Source organism: Coregonus clupeaformis, chromosome 12 (genome assembly GCF_020615455.1).
Source record: "Coregonus clupeaformis isolate EN_2021a chromosome 12, ASM2061545v1, whole genome shotgun sequence".
In the NCBI taxonomy this organism is placed as follows: Eukaryota; Metazoa; Chordata; class Actinopteri; order Salmoniformes; family Salmonidae; genus Coregonus; species Coregonus clupeaformis.
Window position 1 is genome coordinate 49,834,247 of NC_059203.1, and position 12,242 is coordinate 49,846,488.

Genomic DNA, 12,242 nt, shown 5'->3' on the forward strand with positions numbered 1-12,242 from the left:
TCACCCCACCCCTGCCTGGTCGTCGGTGGCTTCTGTGATACCATTGGATCTGCCTATTCACTCCCACCAACTCACCTCCACTGCCAGCTCCGTCTCCTGGATTATTCTGCTCCCACCTTTGAGTCTGTAAATAAATACTCACCTTCGTTCTACTCACCTTGTCCTGGTCTGCTTCTGGGTTCTGCTTTAGAGAATCGTGACACATCCCTAATTGTAGTCCCGTCCGAATCTGCCATGTCAGATTAGGTTATTATCCCATCCCTAAAAAACAACAGTTTTTCGGAAAACTCCCAGGTCCTCTGATAATACTTATCCTGTGCGAATCGTCATCCCTGTGTTTGGAGGGATATTAGAGAGTTTAACAGGTGCTGCACCCAGTTTGGGTAAGAACATGGGAACAAATTGATGTTTAAATCAAAGTGCTATGCACGTAGTCTAAAGATAAATGATCTGTTTTGTCACATATCAACTTTCCTAGTGCCATACTTCTCTTTTAAAAGATGAAGTGGACGATATTGTGCCTTTGAATTGATAAATTGCCAAATACTTCAGGTAATTAAATGTCTGCATAGGTTACAGTTTATGGTTATTATTGATATGCATTATTATTTTGACTTTCTCCGAACTGAAAGCCATTAGGCCAATATTACACAGTAAATTTGAAAGTGTTAAATCAACACTTTAAGTGTTAAATGTAACACTGTCAGCGTGTACATATGGTCCCACTCTACACAGAGTAAAAGGTACACTGATCAAAGTGTTACATTTCTAGTGTTGATTTAACACTGTGGAGTGCAAAAAGTTAACACTGCACTATACTGGCCGGTGTTGATCAAATTTAACACTAAGAGGTAATCAACACTTTGAGTGTTATAGTGACACACTAGTGTTGACCTAGGGTGACTCCTATTAGAGTAAAAATGTGTTTACTCTATTCAGTGTACATTTATTTACTCTTCCCCCAGGTAAATGTAAATTATATTTTGTAAAAGCACTTGGAATTTCACAAACTCAAGCAAAGCTGTTTCAACATTCAAATATGTTTATTATGACCAAACCATAAGTCTCAGCCCTGGCTTAAACTGTTATCAAGTGACAGTATGGGACAATGTAGTCAAAAAAATCCCTTGCTCTGTATGACATGAGCAAATCAAAAGGTTTGTGGTACATGATATCGTTTACATGAAATACCTTGCATGGTGGACTTCGCTTCAAAACAACTTTAAATGCATGCCAATGATCATCAAAACATAAGGTTTCAAGAGCTGACCCAACCAAAAAAACATTTTCCTCTTTCAGAACAAAGAGCCTTAATTTTGTAAAATACTGGAATTTCAATGACTACTTCACCACATATGACCAAATCAAGACAATATTCTGTACCATGGTGCTTTACCCATTTAACTGACAAAACATTTGTGTGCACTGAGACATTCAACTTCGCAGCAATCTCATGGCCTTCGTTCAGGTCATTGAGCCTTGACATCTTTCCTGGACCTATAGCTAGTCTATCCTTGCTGAACGTTACCCAGTTATATGCCATGTCATTTAGGTGTTTCTTGGCTAAGGTCATAGTGACATTCTTAAAACTCTTCAGTTGTTTAAAAAAAAAAATGTTTTGCCATGTAACGCATACCACAAGTGAAGAATGGGCCCAATATTCCTTATACAACAAGGATAATCTATCATGAAGTGGTGTTTCGGTAACAGATTTCTATCAGGAAACAAATACTTGAAAAGCCTATGATGTTCAGCAATTAAGTGCTTCAGATAGATAGTAATGTTGTCTGTTAGTATAGGAGAAAACACAATATTTCAAATTTGTAGTAGTAACAGAAGCAGCTGCCAGTATTTATCATCTTTCTGTGCCAGATCACCAAATATCAATGGCAAATTATGGAGAAGACACCAAGACTGAATAGCATTAAGACCCAAATCATTGCTCCCATCATCCAATTTGACTGCAGGTGGACGATTCCTCCTCTCTGTGTAGCCATAGTTAAATGAATGAACTCTACCGTACACATCTTTAGCAGTCACAAAGTTGGCTTGTATATACTGTAACACAAGTTTTACCTCAAATTGTGCAACTCCTTCTCAAATGTAATGCATTATATCAACAGAAAATTGTCTGTAGTATTGAAGTACTGCAGAGAGTTCAATAAGCAAGCATGCTTCACACCGTACACATGAGGTAGTGTTGGGTTTTTTCTGAATAGTTTGACAATGGTCTGAGTGCATGTGTTTTGTTCGTAAAGTCACTCTTGGGTCATCCTCAGAGAACACAGCTTGAAAATCCACTTTCTCAGTGAGGCAAAAACGGCAACAATAACAAGCACTAAATGATTCCACAAAACCAAACAGGCAATGTATACCAAAATTATCTCCAGGTACTTGGACAAAACTGCCATGTATACAACCACTGAAGAAGGGAACTTCAATACCCTCAGTCTCAAGCACTTTGAAATTGCTTACTATTGGCTCAAGAATGGAATCAAATCCATACGTTTTAAGGTCCTGGGTATGGAAGAGTGCACATAAGGGAATATTTACCAAAATTGAATTTAACTTTGGGGGAAAATGTCTCAAAGTAAAGTATATACCTCCCAACTTGTGAATAACCTTTTTTGATCCCAATGGATTAGCAGTCTCGAAGTCGTCATAAAAGAGTTGAATTTGCAATGCATTTTTCTCTTTAGAAAAGAGAGGATGTCTCTTCATATATAGTCCATCTTCCAAATCAAAGTAAACTCCATCTTGTGTTTGGGTTCTTCATAACTGACTGCTATGTCTCGAGAATTGTAACGTAAGAAAATGTATCAGTTATGATCATAAGTTCCAGTAGTTTTGTTTCTTCTATTGTCAAATCTAACACCAAGGACCTTTTCAACTGGTTGTACTGTTCCCCATTTTCGTATGTAATATGCACTTCGTTTTGATACCGAATTCAACAATGTGAAAGGATTTTCAATATCCTGAAAAGAATGTTGGATTTTTTTTTGACAGTTTCTGTGTCTTTTGAAGATATACATGTAAGAGCGGTCGCTTTAGCTTGACCCTGTATCTCTTGAACTGCTTCTTCCATGGAAGATACAAAACTATTTACAGTCGTCTGACCTACACCTGCAGCCTGCAGTTGTGCAATAGCAGATGCACACATATCAAGTGTGTTCTTGTTAGGTATTGGTACAACATGGTTACAACTAGAATTTGAAGGAAAATCAGCATTATGCTGATTATCAACGGCTGTATCAGCATCCAAGTTAGCGTTTAACACAATTTGACACTCTCCGGAATGTGCCCTGTTGAAATGCTTCCTAAAGCCTGAAAATGTACCAAATACACAACAACGATTTGCTTGACTACATTTTAGTCTAAGAGTTCTACCAGGGCACATTCCATGCATCAACTTGAGATGCCTCACGAGCAAGTTGGTACTTCCATAACTAGCATGCCAAACAAAACATATCGTCATAACTTAATCGGCATTAGTGCAGGAGTCTAGCTCTGAGCTCAGCAACCCTTGGAGTCTCCTTAACCTTCCCAATGTCTATGTTGTACACAGTTGTCTGTATGAAGGTGTACATGTTGCGCAGCATTGTATTGTTGTAACGATTCCGGCAGTCTGAGTCGGTTCCGTCTGTGTATTAGTTTTTCTGCTCGGGATCTCCAGTTTCCCGAGGGTTCTGGAACGCTCCCTGCCTGGTTGCCGGGCTACGTTGCTAGGCGGGAGCTCTCCTGATTTCCACACCTGCATTCCATCAGCAATCTGCACACCTGGCCCTGATCATCACCTTCATAAGCTCTGACCTGACATCCATTCCCTGCCGGATCGTTAGCCATGAACAGTATGTTTATCAGTGGATCAGCCTTAGAGCATGTAGCGTTAGTTTTGTTGTTTTGCACCTTGTTTGCTTGTTTTGTACTTACCTCCGTTTTGTTCCATCTGCAGTCACTCATCCGGAACCTTCACCCAACCTCTGCCTGATGGTCGGCGGCTGCCGAGCCATTACTGGACCTACCACTGCACCCTCAACAACCCATCCACGCCACCCGCTCTGTTCCCTGGATTGTTCAGCCTCACTCGTGGATCTATTAAATAAACACTCACCTTTGTTTCAACCTACCTTGTCCTGGTCTGCTTCTGGGTTCTGGCTTAGTAAACCGTGACAGAACGATCCGGCCAGTAATGAACCCAGCGGACCTGGACTCTGTTCGCCATGCCATTACCCATCAGGAGAAGATGTTGGGCCATCATAGCACGGTACTACAGGAGATCGCGTTGTCAGTTCGGAACCTTTCTACCGGTCTGACGGAGGTCCAGAACCAGCGCAAGTTTCCGGTGGAGGATCCACTACCGGTTTCACCCATCTCGCCTGCCGCTTCTGGAGCTGTGTCCTTCCGTGAGCCCAAGGTTCCGACGCCGGATAAATATGAGGGGGAGCTGGGAAGATGCCGTTCCTTCCTTATGCAGTGTGGGTTAGTGTTCGATCTACAGCCCTACTCTTATGCCACAGACAAGGCTAGGATAGCCTTTGTGATTGAGTTGCTGCGTGGTCGAGCGCTGGAGTGGGCTTCAGCCGTTTGGGAACGACAGGATCCCTGCATGGCTTCATACCAGGGGTTCACGGCCGAGATGAGGAAGCTCTTCGACCATTCCGTCCGAGGGAGGGACGCAGCTAGGCGCCTGTTTTCGCTTCGCCAAGGAACTCGCAGCGTGGCCGACTTCGTGATCGAGTTCAAGACGTTGGCTGTGGAGAGTGGGTGGAATGAGGAGTCTCTGCAAGCGGCCTTTTACCAGGGTCTGTCGGAGCAGCTCAAGGATGAGTTGATCTCCTATCCGGAGCCTAGTGACCTGGACAGCTTGGTAGCCTTGTCTATTCGGGTGGATAATCGAGTCCGAGAGCGAAGGAGGGAGAAGCAATGGGTCCCGTCCAACCGATCAGCTTCTCAGGTTCCAGTCGGGTCGGGGATTGGACCAGAATACGTCGATCATCGTCCACCACACAGGATTAGTGGAGAGGTCCTGTCTCCCGATTCTGAACCCATGCAAGTGGGGCGGCACGGGTTAACCAAGGAGGAGCGCCAACACAGACGTAGGACTAACTGTTGCCTCTACTGTGGTGGTTCGGGATATTACCTCGCCACTTGTTCCCGGCGGTCGTCAAACTGCGCGGCTCGCTAAAGTTGGGAGGACTTTTAGCGAGCCAGTTTCGACCTCTCAATACCTCTGTCAGACCCCGTTTCCCGGCTACCCTTATGAACAGGAATCAGAACTTAGCGATTAACGCTTTTATCGATTCAGGTGTCGATGGAAGCTTTCTTGATGCCGAGTTGGTGGAACAGCTGGGGCTTTCCAAGGAGCAATTGCCGGAAGCCATTGAAGCTACCACTCTGGACGGCAGTAGTCTGGCACGTATCACGATGAGGACTGAACCGGTTAAGATGCTGTTGTCGGGGAATCATTCTGAGATGATTTCATTCTTCATTCTGCCGTCTTCCCATGTTCCTCTGGTCCTTGGATACCCCTGGCTGAAGGAACACAATCCCACGTTCGATTGGGTGACGGGCAAGGTAACGAGTTGGAGCCTTGATTGTCATGCTAACTGTCTCAAGACTGCCTGTCCCCATTCGGTTCCCAGTCAGGTGATTGAGGCTAAACCCCCAGATTTGTCCCTGGTTCCCGAGACATATCACGATTTGGGGGAAGTGTTCAGTAAGCAGAAGGCTCTGTCACTCCCTCCCCACCGACCATATGATTGTGCCATCAACCTGTTCCCTGGAGCTGTCTACCCCAAGGGAAGGTTATACAGTATCTCCCGACCTGAACGTGAGGCTTTGGAGACCTACATCAAGGAGTCCCTAGCTGCTGGTCTCGTTCGTCCCTCGTCATCACCCCTGGGGGCAGGATTCTTCTTTGTGGGTAAGAAGGATGGCTCTCTTCGACCGTGTATTGATTATCGGGGGTTGAATGACATCACGGTCAAGAACAAGTATCCCCTGCCCTTGATGAGTTCTGCCTTCGACTCCTTACAGGGTGCTACGGTGTTCACCAAGCTAGACCTACGCAATGCGTATCACATGGTCCGGATCAGAGAGGGGGACGAGTGGTTGACGGGTTTCAATACACCGATGGGTCACTTGAGTATCAGGTGATGCCGTTTGGACTGACCAATGCTCCAGCGGTATTCCAGAGTATGGTGAACGGCGTCCTGAGAGATATGATCGGTCTCTTTGTGTTTGTTTACCTGGATGACATTCTGATCTTCTCGAAGGAACCTTCCGACCACGTCCAGCATGTCCGGCAGGTTCTGCAGCGATTGTTGGAGAATCGCCTGTTCGTGAAGGCCGAGAAGTGCGAGTTCCACGCCCACACGACATCCTTTCTCGGGTACATCATCTCCAGGGGAGAGATTAGGATGGACCAGGAGAAGGTTAGAGCGGTTCTGGAATGGGCCCAGCCCGGTACGAGATTGCAGCTCCAGAGATTTTTTGGGGTTTGCGAATTTCTACCGCAGATTCATCCGGGATTACAGCCGTGTGGCCGCTCCGTTAACTGCCTTGACTTCCAGTATCAGGACCTTCAAGTGGAATCCGGAGGCGGATCGAGCGTTTCTGGATTTGAAGAGGCGATTCACCAACGCACCGATTCTCTCTCAACCGGACACGGCCCGTCAGTTCGTCGTTGAAGTGGACGCGTCTGATGTGGGAGTTGGCGCCATCCTGTCGCAGCGATGCTCCACGGACAGTAAACTCCATCCCTGCGCCTACTACTCTCGTCGCCTTTCGCCTGCGGAGAGGAACTACGATGTGGGTAACCGGGAGCTTCTCGCGGTGAAACTTGCCTTGGAGGAGTGGCGCCACTGGTTGGAGGGGGCGGAGCAACCGTTTATTGTCTGGACTGACCACAAGAATCTTGCTTACGTGCAATCGGCTAGACGTCTCAACTCCCGTCAGGCCAGGTGGGCGTTGTTTTTCGGACGATTCAATTTTTCCCTGACGTTCCGACCTGGATCTAAGAACGGCAAGGCGGACGCCTTGTCCCGGATGTTCTCCAAGACGGAAGAGAGTGGGTCCAAGACCGAGACAATTCTCCCCCGGAACTGCGTCGTGGGAGCAGTTATGTGGAAGATTGAGGAGGAGGTGATGGCGGCCCTTCGGACGCAGCCCGGTCCCGTAACGGTCCACCCGGTCGGTTGTTTGTGCCTGAGTCGGTTCGTCCTGCTGTCCTCAAATGGTCCCACGCCAGCAAGATGGCTTGTCACCCTGGCGTGGCTCGGACGATGGCGTTTCTTCGCAGACGTTTTTGGTGGCCTGCCATGGCCGAGGATACTCGGGGTTTTGTTGCTGCCTGTCCAGTGTGTGCGCAGAATAAGAGTACCAATCAGCCCAGCTCTGGACTACTTCACCCCCTTCCTATTCCCCGGCGACCATGGTCGCATCTGGCCCTGGACTTTGTCACTGGGTTGCCCGCTTCTGAGGGGAACACGGTCGTTCTGACTATCGTGGACAGATTCAGCAAGTTCGCCCACTTTGTGCCAATTGCCAAGCTTCCCTCTGCCTCGGAGACGTCCGAGATCCTGGTTAGGGAGGTTTTCAGGGTCCACGGTTTGCCCAGTGATATCGTTTCCGACCGTGGCCCTCAGTTTACCTCTGCTGTCTGGAAGTCCTTCTGTTTGGCCATTGGAGCTACAGTCAGTCTCACATCTGGTTTTCACCCCCAATCTAATGGTCAGGCGGAGAGAGCCAACCAGAAGATGGAATCCACGCTACGCTGCCTTGTCTCTTCCAATCCCACCTCCTGGGTCTCTCAGTTGCCTTGGGTTGAGTATGCCCACAATACTCTCCCTACATCTGCCACTGGGATGTCTCCCTTCCAGTGCCTGTATGGCTACCAACCTCCCTTGTTCCCTTCTCAGGAGAAGGAGCTCTCAGTGCCCTCTGTTCAGGCCCATATTCGTCGTTGCCACCGGACCTGGCATCGGGCCAGAAAGGCACTCCTTAGAGTTTTGGACCGGTATCAGCTCCAGGCGAATCGTCGCGGATCCCCGCTCCCACCTATACCATCGGAGATAGGGTCTGGTTGGCCACACGGGATCTTCCTTTACGGACTGAGTCTAGGAAGTTGTTACCGAAGTTCATTGGTCCGTTTGTGGTGGAGAAGGTGATCAATCCGGTGGCAGTTCGACTCAAACTACCGAGGACGCTCAGAGTCCATCCCACCTTTCATGTCTCCTGCCTCAAGCCTGTTTTCCTCAGTCCTCTGTTGCCCCCCTCCGCCTCCTCCTCCTCCTCCTCGGATGATCGGAGGTGGTCCTGCCTACACGGTGCGACGCATCATGGATTCCAGACGGCGGGGCCGGGGTTTCCAGTATCTCGTGGACTGGGAGGGGTATGGTCCTGAAGAGAGGAGTTGGATTCCGCGGCGACAGATCCTAGATGCTGACCTCATTCGTGACTTCTACCGCCTCCATCCTGGCGCTCCGGGAGTCCGCCCGGTGGCGTTCGTCGGAGGGGGTACTGTAACGATTCCGGCAGTCTGAGTCGGTTCCGTCTGTGTATTAGTTTTTCTGCTCGGGATCTCCAGTTTCCCGAGGGTTCTGGAACGCTCCTGCCTGGTTGCCGGGCTACGTTGCTAGGCGGGAGCTCTCCTGATTTCCACACCTGCATTCCATCAGCAATCTGCACACCTGGCCCTGATCATCACCTTCATAAGCTCTGACCTGACATCCATTCCCTGCCGGATCGTTAGCCATGAACAGTATGTTTATCAGTGGATCAGCCTTAGAGCATGTAGCGTTAGTTTTGTTGTTTTGCACCTTGTTTGCTTGCTTTGTACTTACCTCCGTTTTGTTCCATCTGCAGTCACTCATCCGGAACCTTCACCCAACCTCTGCCTGATGGTGGCGGCTGCCGAGCCATTACTGGACCTACCACTGCACCCTCAACAACCCATCCACGCCACCCGCTCTGTTCCCTGGATTGTTCAGCCTCACTCGTGGATCTATTAAATAAACACTCACCTTTGTTTCAACCTACCTTGTCCTGGTCTGCTTCTGGGTTCTGGCTTAGTAAACCGTGACAATTGTAAGCAGTACCAAAAACAAAGTGATTCTTGAAAAGCTCATCGAAGACACCAAGAGCACTCGTTGACTTGCACGGCAATGCTCACTTGTCCAGGGTGATGAAGTAAGCATGGATGCTGCTCTTCCTGGTCTCGACTGCAAGAAGATATGGTTGGCAGCTCTGGTCAATCGCATCAAGGTGCTCATTATTTCATCATAACGGCTGCAGCACTGTCCAAGAATAAGAATGCCAATTCAAACCTTTTGGAATATCACAAGATGCTGTTCAGCTTGGGATGCAGACATCTTGCCTGGTCTTTTGTGGCCTTGTGATGAAGGAGGAATCAAATGGAGCAGGAAAAGGATGGATGTAGTTGGCCACCTCTCCAAAAACTTGGCTGATGTTCCCTCTCCAAACAGCAGAACAAAATCCTCTTCAATCTGAAACAAATAAGACAAAGAACAAAACATTAGTTTTGTGCAAGTCAATTTCTTTCTCACAAAACATTCCACTTTAACCTCCAAAACAGAGTTTGAGTAAATCACCAGCATACATAGACACTGGGCCAATTGTGCACCGCCTCATGGGTCTCCCGGGTCTGTAGTGACGCCTCTATAGCAATGTGATGCAATGCCTTAGACCGCTGCGCAACTCGGGAGGCCTTACTACATTTCTAACGGGTATTTTCATCTCTGTCATGAAACCACTGGTATTTGCGGTGCGCTTTTGATAAAAATTGCATTTTGGAACATTCACGCATAACCTACTGCTGTGTGCGCATTGCTGTTCATCAACATTTTAAGCTAAACGTTCTGATCTGTTGCATCAGCCTAATAGGTTTTTTTTGTTTTTGTTTTTGTTGTAGTGGTTGTATCGTCCCACAACTGTCCAAGTGTCTCTTTTAGAATATTTATTTCTCGAAAAGAACAACAAGTTGATCAATAGAATAGGTAAACTGTTCTACTATGGGGGATAGTAGATTGACATAAACTAGTGATTTTGTTGTTCGTTACACATCTTGTTGGCTGAGGAAAAGTACATTTTTAGGGGGCATTACGGCAACACAAGGGGGCATCGACAGCCATGGCTGTCGATGCCGCCTGGAAATTCGAGGCCTGCCCTGAATCCAACATGACCTTCTGCTGGCACACTGCATTTGTGATGCACATTGGGATGTTCCGGTGCACTCCTGTTTGGGTTGAGCTGGCGCATTGCTTCTTCCAGACAATCATGTCCACTATCCTGGCTGTCTGCCCTGGAGTTGCCGTATATGCTGACTTAGTGACATTTATGGTGGATGGGGTGGATGCAACCACACATGACAAGCGCATAAGGCCGTGTTCACTACAATGAACCAACACAACCTGACACTCATTGACAAGAAGTGGCATCAACTTATTGGGCCTTCACATGTCACAGGAATTGCACTTATCCAATGTCAATGCCATCCTGAGTCTCCCAGAACTGTCCTTGATAGGCCCACTCCACTATCAGTCCTCCCCTCATGCAGTTACTAGAGACAGAGACACCATGGAACTGGACTCACGTGAAGAATGAACTTTCATGCTGGGGTGTCTCATGCATTGGTCTGGGAAACTGCAGTAAACCCAACATCCCTATAAGGACATTTGCCATTTATTGCAAACAAGAGGCACCTTAGGATGGTAAAACTTGCTGTATGTGATCATTTATGGTGGCTAGGGATTGACTGTGAGATAGCGGTCTTTGCGCTCCTCTGCAACCCTTTTACTGTCCATAAACCCATAACAGTTTAAGCTCTGTCTAAGCCAGGAGGGGTGGGGGTGGGTTTCTCCTAAGCTATATGGAATCTTTTTAAGAAGGTCATACCAAGGATCATTTTGCTATATGTTTTTGAATTTTAAGATCCTTTGAATTATCCCCCCTAAAAAAATTGCCCGTACAAACACATTGAATAACAAATTCACTACATGGAACAACAGATAGTGCCAAAAAAAGTTGGTTCTGAAGTGTCTGTCCTAAATCTGAGAGATATAAGAAAGATCAGGAAATAGTTTGGGCTACACCCTCAGTGGAAAGGTGAGACTCTCACAAACACGTACATGTCGGTTGTTTTGCTCCAGGACGCCCACAGGCCTCACAAGACTAGTCCGAAGGTCCCCTGGTACCAGTTTTAAAAAAACATGGACGTGCTGTTTAGTGCCTAAAAATAAGAGGTTAAATACATGTAAAAAAATAAAATAATAATAATCCTGATCTTTCTTATATCTCTCACATATAGGACAGACACTTCAGAACAAACTTGCTTTAGATTGTTTTGGGGGAACTATCTGTTGTTCCATGTAGTGAATCTGTTCTTCAATTTGTTTGTATGAGCTAATAGCATTAAGGCCAAATTTTGTTGATACTTCAAGGGGTCATATAATTCTAAATCAAATAGCAAAATGATCCTTGGTGCGACCTTAAAACATTTCCATATAGCTTAGTAGAACCACCCAGCTTAGACTAATGGGTTAATATCAGCTTCCAAAGGAAATAAATAAATACTGTATGTAGGATGTAACCTGCAAGACTTGCCATATTCAACATAAAAAACTCCACCCACAGCCGAATTGCAGTGCCTTCAGAAAGTATTCAAACCCCTTGACTTATTCCACATTTTGTTGTGTTACAGCCTGAACTCCAAATTGATTTTCTCACCCATCTACACACAATACCCCATAATGACAAAGTGAAAACGTGCAAATTTATTGAAAATGAAATATCTTATTTACATGCAGTACCAGTCAAAAGTTTGGACACACCTACTCAAGGGTTTTTCTTTATTTTTACTAGTTTTTACATTGTAGAATAATAGTGAAGACATCAAAACTATGAAATAACAAATATGGAATCATGTAGGAACCAAAAAAAGTGTTAAACAAATCAAAATATATTTTATATTTGAGATTCTTCAAATTGTGTCGACACAATAAAGCCTCCCCTCAGGTAGGTTACCCTCCCCCTGACTCCCTCAGGTAAATATTGGGCATGCAAAAGTGACACTGCAACACACGGCACACTGAATTATTCTGATATGTCACTGCAACAAGATAGTTATTCTAAGGGAAGGCACTGAAAACAATATGGTTAAAGGCACTACAATCTCGCTCTGGTGCTGCACACAATATGGGACCCACCCTTGACCCTGCTCTACT